General features: G+C 45.4%; 1 protein-coding gene across 6 annotated transcripts in view; it reads right to left on the bottom strand.

The window, feature by feature from the left end:
* Positions 1-6,718, bottom strand: part of RNF4 (ring finger protein 4) — a 137,880-nt gene extending 131,162 nt beyond the window's left edge. For 5 of the 6 annotated variants that reach the window (XR_012231946.1, XR_012231943.1, XR_012231945.1 and 2 more), the window contains exon 1: positions 1,216-6,718. The gene's annotated coding sequence lies outside the window, so the exon portion shown is untranslated. Of the gene's footprint in view, positions 1-1,211 lie in introns of all 6 variants that reach the window. The other variant, XR_012231944.1, reaches the window with a different exon arrangement.
* Between the last annotated feature and the right edge of the window lie 501 nt (positions 6,719-7,219).

The raw sequence follows: 7,219 nt of genomic DNA on the forward strand, positions 1-7,219 counted from the left end.
GCGAATTTCGGAAATACGTGTATGTCTGGAAACCCCGCCTCCAGTAAGGCGAATTTAAACAATAAAAGGGAAAACCTGAGTCCACCACCTGCGTGCAGCTGTCCAGAAACAGAGTCCAGCATATGAGTCCAGCTTTCCAGCAAAAGAGTCCAGCATCATGAGTGCAGCTCTACACCATAGCTGCCACTCCACCAAGCCATGCAAGAACTCCTTGCTAACACCATAGCTGCAACTCCACCAAGCCATGCCAGCCCTCTTCGCAGACACCATAGCTGTCACTCCAGGATTCTCACTGAGCTGCCCGGGACTCTCCTTCAGCTCCATCCTTCACCCAGGCTTGCTTGTAACTGAGGACTATCACCAACTGTGATTACCACACCTGACACTCTTTTATAGAGCAATCACACCTGTTTTATAATCATGTGCACTAAAGAAAAGAAACAGAGTGCAATCATGCTCACCACCACCGGGGGGGGAGGGGGGCAAATTTAGAACAAAAGACACCACATTGCAATCATCCTAATGGCCACCGGGGGGAAACTAGAACTGAAACACACAGCCAAAGGAAAAAAAGTTTACTTGTGCATTTTCTCTGTCATATCCAACATGGATCATGACATGTATTATGCCCTTTAGTAGCCCCTCATTCTGTATTATGCCCCCTTAGTAGCCCCCACTATGTATTATGCCACTTTTAGTAGCCCCCACTGTTTTGTGCCCCCACACTATTATGCTCCCTTAGTAGCCCCCCACTTTGTATTATGCCCCTTTAGTAGCCCCCCACTCTGTATTATGCCACTTTAGTATCCCCTCACTCTGTATTATGCCCCCTTAGTAGCCCTCACTCCGTATTGTGCCCCCACTCTGTATTATGCCCCTTAGTAGCCCCCACTCTGTAATATGCCCCTTTGGTAGCCCCACATTCTGTATTATGCCCCCTTAGTAGCCCCCACTCTGTATTATGCCCTTTTAGTAGCCCCCCACTCTGTATTATGCTCCCTTAGTAGCCCCAACTCTGTATTATGCCCCCTTAGTAGCCCCCTGTTATAACTTTATATACTCTGTAATGGAGGTCAGTGACGTGGATCAGAAAAGAGGCCTGAGCTCATAGGTTTTCAGTTCTGTAGTATTTATCAGAATCAAGCAGGTTTACAGATAAGACACAGCAGGGTAAAAGCAGATGAAGATAATAATGCAGTGAGCAAACGTACAGACCGTGGAGACGTATGAAGTCCAAGTTGCCAGATCCAGAGACCTGGGGAGCAGGCCAGGCCTGCTAGCAGGAAACAGTCCTTGAAGTGGAGGTGGGTGCAGAGCTGATCCTGAAGAAACAAGTCTTTACAATGAGACCAAGATTCACAGGCAGGCGGGGTATCCCGAGGTAACGAAGAGACGAGCTAGGTAGCAGTCCTTCCAGCTTGATAACAAGTCCAAGAACAAGTATACTCAAGCAATGAGTAATCATACAGAGCATCCTTATATACAGAGCAGACAGGAACAAGAGAGATCAACACAGGAAATAAGATGGCCCCCGTTGAGGCTCGTGACTCCATCTTGGATGAGGGCACAAATGAACTAAACTAAGGGCAAAGTAGAAACTGAGCGACAGACATAAGGCAAGGATTTCAGAGAAATGGATATGCAGGCCAAGTCCTTACATTACTCTCCCCTTAAAAGATGTCCTCTGGACGATCTTAAGTCCGGCTTATTGGGATATCTGCTGTGGAACAGTCTGATTAAGTGAGGAACATGGACATTCTCCACTGGTTCCCAGGAATTCTCTTCAGCCGAAAATCCTTGCCATTTTACCAAGTATTGGAGACGTCTCCTATGAACCCGTGAATCCAAGATCCTTTCCACGATGAATTCCTCTTGCCCGTCAATGAGAACTGGGTCAGGAGGAGCAGAGGTGCGTCCGGGAAAAGGGTTAGGTACCGCCGGCTTTAACAAAGAGACATGAAAGACAGGATGAATAATGAGTTAGGCAACTTGAGTCGACAGGCAACAGAATTCACTATACTGCTGATTTTATATGGGCCGACATATTTTTGCCCCAGTTTAGACGTTGGGATCCTGAGCTTCAAGTTCTTAGTTGAGAGCCAAACCATGTCTCCTACCTTGTACATTGGAGCTGGCTTACGGAATATGTCTGCTGCCTTCTTGTATCTTTCCTGTGCTGAACCTAAAGTGTCCTAAAGAACTTCCAAATTGCGTTGCAAGGATGAAATGCGGTCAGCTACCGCAGGCACAGACATGTTTATTGGAAGTCGAGGAAGAATACTGGGGTGGTATCCCTTGTTGGCAAAGAATGGAGACAACTTGGTGGAAGCATTCTGAGAATTATTATATGTGAATTCAGCCAACGGAAGCAAACTCACCCAATCGTCCTGTAGGTGGCACACATAGCAACGCAGATATTGTTCCAAGGTCTGATTGGTCCGTTCAGTTTGGCCGTTAGACTGTGGATGAAAAGCAGATGACAATTTTACTTTGATGTCCAGAGCAGCACAGAAGCTTTGCCAAAACCGTGAGGTAAATTGAACCCCACGATCCGATATTACTTCATCCGGAGCTCCGTGCAAACGAAAAACATTTTGTACAACAAGATCTGCTGTTTGTTTAGCCGTTGGTACACCAGCACAGGGAATGAAATGAGCAGCTTTAGTCAGCCGGTCAACTACTACTAGAATTGTGTTTTTCCCTTGTGACAGAGGCAACTCAACAATAAAGTCCATTGAAATAGACCCCCAAGGACGAGATGGAACAGGCAGAGGTTGCAAGAGTCCTGTCGGTGAGGAGCGAGGAACTTTTGACCTGGCACATACCTCACATGACGACACATACTGAAGCACATCTTTCCGAAAGGTTGGCCACCAAAAAAAACGAGACAAATTCCTGAGTCTTCTGAACTCCCCTATGGCCGGCAAACTTTGAGTCATGCATTAGTTTTAAGACACTCAGTTTTACTGTTTATGGAACATACAAACGCTGTCCTTGAAATCAAAGTCCATTCTTGAAAGTTAGATTTACCTGGGTGGGGGGTAACCCCAAAAGCGAATCTGCAGCATAAGCCTCCTTAATCTCCGTTAAAAGATCTTGATTATGTAGGACACTTACAAAGTTCTTCTCAGATAGAATGGTCCTTGGAGGTGAAGCCGGAGTTGCTTCTTCTGAATGAATCCTGGACAGTGCATCAGCCTTTCCATTGCGAGAGCCCGGCCTATAGGAGATGACAAAATCAAACTGGTTAAGGAAAAGATTCCACCGAGCCTGTCTGGGTTTTAGACATCTTGCCGACCTCATAAATTCGAGATTCCGGTGATCCGTGAGTATAACAATCTGTTGGGATGCTCCTTGTAACAAGATGTCTCCATTCTTTAAATGCGGTTATAATGGCTAACAGTTCTTTGTTGCCAACGTCATAATTCCTTTCGACAGGTGATAACTTTTGAGAGAGAAAGGCACACGGATGCAAGAGATCTTTCTCACCTGTCCTTTGCGAGAGTATGGCCCCTACCGCACAGTCCGAGGCGTCCACTTCCACTATGAAGGCCTTTTCTGGGTCAGGATGTACGAGAACGGGAGCTGTCGTAAATTTAGACTTTAATGTGGAAAATGCTGTTTGAGCTTGAGGTGACCAGACAAATGGTGTCTTCTTCCGGGTTAAATGAGTGATGGGTGCAACGATTGCTGAAAAATTTTTAATGAATCGTCTGTAGAAATTAGCTAATCCGATGAATCGCTGTACCTCCTTCACTGATTTGGGAGTTGGCCACTCCTGAATGGCTTGCGTCTTGCTTACATCCATGCTGAGACCCTGCGGAGAAATAACATATCCCAAAAATTGAATTTCTGTTTTGTGAAACTCACATTTCTCCAGTTTAATGTATAAATGATTTTGCCGTAGACGATCCAAAACCATTTTCACGTGTCGCTGATGATCCTCGGTATTGCTGGAAAAAATTAAAATGTCATCCAAGTAAATCACAACAAAAATATCAAGTATGTCTCTGAAAACATCATTTGCCAAGTGCTGGAACGTAGCTGGTGCATTACAGAGGCCAAAAGACATAACTAAGTACTCAAAATGTCCATAACGTGATCGAAATGCCGTTTTCCACTCGTCGCCAGGACGAATCCGTACTAAATTGTATGCTCCACGAAGATCTAATTTAGTGAAGATTTTGGCGTGTCGAACTCTCTCAAGTAACTTGGGAATTAGTGGAAGTGGGTAAGAGTTCCTGATTGTGATTTTGTTGAGCTCCCGGTAGTCAATGCATGGACGAAGTGAACCATCTTTCTTTTTGACAAAGAAGATTGGGGCACCCGCTGGGGAGGAAGATGGTCATATAAACCCTTTAGCTAAATTTTCGTCAATATACTCTTTAAGAGCTTTTAATTCCGGACCAGACAGTGGATAAATACCCCCGAATGGAATTGCGGCACCAGGCAATAATTCCACAGGGCAATCATATGGCCGATGTGGCGGTAATTTATCTGCATTTTTCTTGTCACACACATCACTAAAATCCCGATACTCTACCGGTAGTGTCTAGTTGACCGCGGCTGCTGTTTTCACTGGAGCCAGCTCTCTGGACGCTGCTGATTCATTTGGAAATTTTAACTCCTTTGTTGTCCAATTGATCGTAGGATTACGCAGCCGTAACCAAGGCAGACCTAAAATAGGAAAATTAGGAGAGGAAATCAGTAAAAAAGACATTTTTTCTGAATGATCTGCCCCATATGGATCTTTAGTGGGACTGTTTCGAGTTTCACAGGCCCAGATATCAATGGAGACCCGTCCACGGTCTCCATAAACACCGGACAGTCCCTCTTTCGTGAAAGAATGCCATGTTTCTCAGCAAAGGAAGTGTCCATGAGATTGCTGCAAGCTCCAGAGTCTATCATGGCGGAGCACGTGATCCAGCGGGAGTGTACCCAGATCTTGATAGAAATGCAGAAGACCGAATCTCTCCTGGCTGTGGTAGAACTTGCAGAAAGTAAGGCGATATCCACAGGTGATGAGGCCTCCGATGAATCATCAGGGAAATCAAAATTTGCAGCCGTTATTTCCTGACTGTGTGAATGAGAACCTACCGAAGAAATATCTGAAAAGTCAAGTTCGGTCACTGCAGCTGCGGACTTGCGATTTTTCCCAGGGCACTCCGAAATATAGTGACCCGACTTTCCACAATAGAAACACAAGTTCTCCTTGAAACGATGTTCCTTACGTGTATCAATGACTTTTCTCCATACTGCGTCGACCTGCATAGGTTCAGACTCTGTCTGGGATAAAGTCTTGCTCGACGCCTCCCTGGTGGAGGAAGGGAAAGACATGAGGTTATTACGATTAGCCTCAGCCCATTTTTCCTGTCGACGTTCAGTGAGACGAATGTCAATCCGAATACAATGATGTATAAAGTCAGCTAGATTAGTAGGTGATTCTCCTCGAGCCAGTTCGTCCTTAATTGAAGCAGACAAACCTCTCCTGAACACTGCATACTTTGAAGAATCGCACCATGTCGTATCCAGCACACACCTCCGGAACTCCATTGCATATTCCACCACCGGACGCTTCCCTTGACGAAGTGTCAGTAATGCGGTTTCTGCTGTTAAACTTCGGTTGGGGTCATCAAACATTTGAGACATTGCGGCAGTAAAGTCATTCAAAGAATTCAGTCATACATCATTAGTCTCAATTAATGGATTAGCCCAGGCTAACGCTTTGTTTGTTAGCAACATAATCATAGTCAATACTTTATCTCGATCAGTTAAAAACTGGGCCGCACGTGCAGAGAAATACAGCTGACATTGATTCAAAAATCCCCGAAATTTCTCTCTTTCACCACCAAACCTGAATGGTGGGAGTTTAGGAAAACCCGGACCCGGAGCTGGAATTGGAGCCGGGGCAGCAACCACAGCTGTAGTCTCTACATTTGAAAGTCGAGACGCTAAGGCCTGAATAGACGTATCAGCCACATTCGCGTTATGATTGGTTTGCGATTCTAAGGTCCCCAGCTTTGTTTTAATAGCCTGCAGCTCCCCATGAAGTCCAGACACAAATGAACAAAGTTTCTTCATTCGTACCTCCATAGAATCTGACCCAGAGATCTCCATATTTGATGGCTTGAGTATTCTGTTATAACTTTATATACTCTGTAATGGAGGTCAGTGACGTGGATCAGAAGAGAGGCCTGAGCTCATAGGTTTTCAGTTCTGTAGTATTTATCAGAATCAAGCAGGTTTACAGATAAGACACAGCAGGGTAAAAGCAGATGAAGATAATAATGCAGTGAGCAAACGTACAGACCGTGGAGACATATGAAGTCCAAGTTGCCAGATCCAGAGACCTGGGGAGCAGGCCAGGCCTGCTAGCAGGAAACAGTCCTTGAAGTGGAGGTGGGTGCAGAGCTGATCCTGAAGAAACAAGTCTTTACAATGAGACCAAGATTCACAGGCAGGCGGGGTATCCCGAGGTAACGAAGAGACGAGCTAGGTAGCAGTCCTTCCAGCTTGATAACAAGTCCAAGAACAAGTATACTCAAGCAATGAGTAATCATACAGAGCATCCTTATATACAGAGCAGACAGGAACAAGAGAGATCAACACAGGAAATAAGATGGCCCCCGTTGAGGCTCGTGACTCCATCTTGGATGAGGGCAAAAATGAACTAAACTAAGGGCAAAGTAGAAACTGAGCGACAGACATAAGGCAAGGATTTCAGAGAAACGGATATGCAGGCCAAGTCCTTACACCCCCACTCTGTATTATGCCCCCTTAGGCCTGTTTCACACTTCTGTTTTTTTGTGTCAGTTAAAATCCGCTAAAATGGCGGAAAGCTGATCCGTTGCTAACTGATGTAAAGAGAGAGAGAGAGAGAGAGAGAGAGAGAGAGAGAGAGAGAGAGAGAGAGAGAGAGAGAGAGAGAGAGAGAGAGAGAGAGAGAGATAATATTTTTTTTTCCAGCCAGAACAGACTTTAGGGTTAAATTTCCGGCTGAGTGAAGTCTTTCGGCCATGCGCAGTGTGAAGTGCGGATCCTGCCGGCCGAAAAAACGTTACATGCTACATTCGGGCATGTCGGTGGACGGCAAAATTTTGGCGGATCCGCAAAAAAACGGATCCAACGGATGGCCATCCATCAAGATCCGCCGGTAATGCAACTCAATGGGAAAAAAAAACGGATCCGCCAAAAATGACGGATCCGTTTTTTTTTTGCA

This window comes from Dendrobates tinctorius, unplaced genomic scaffold, assembly GCF_039654945.1.
Source record: "Dendrobates tinctorius isolate UK_male_01 unplaced genomic scaffold, ASM3965494v1 ptg000039l, whole genome shotgun sequence".
NCBI lineage: Eukaryota > Metazoa > Chordata > Amphibia > Anura > Dendrobatidae > Dendrobates > Dendrobates tinctorius.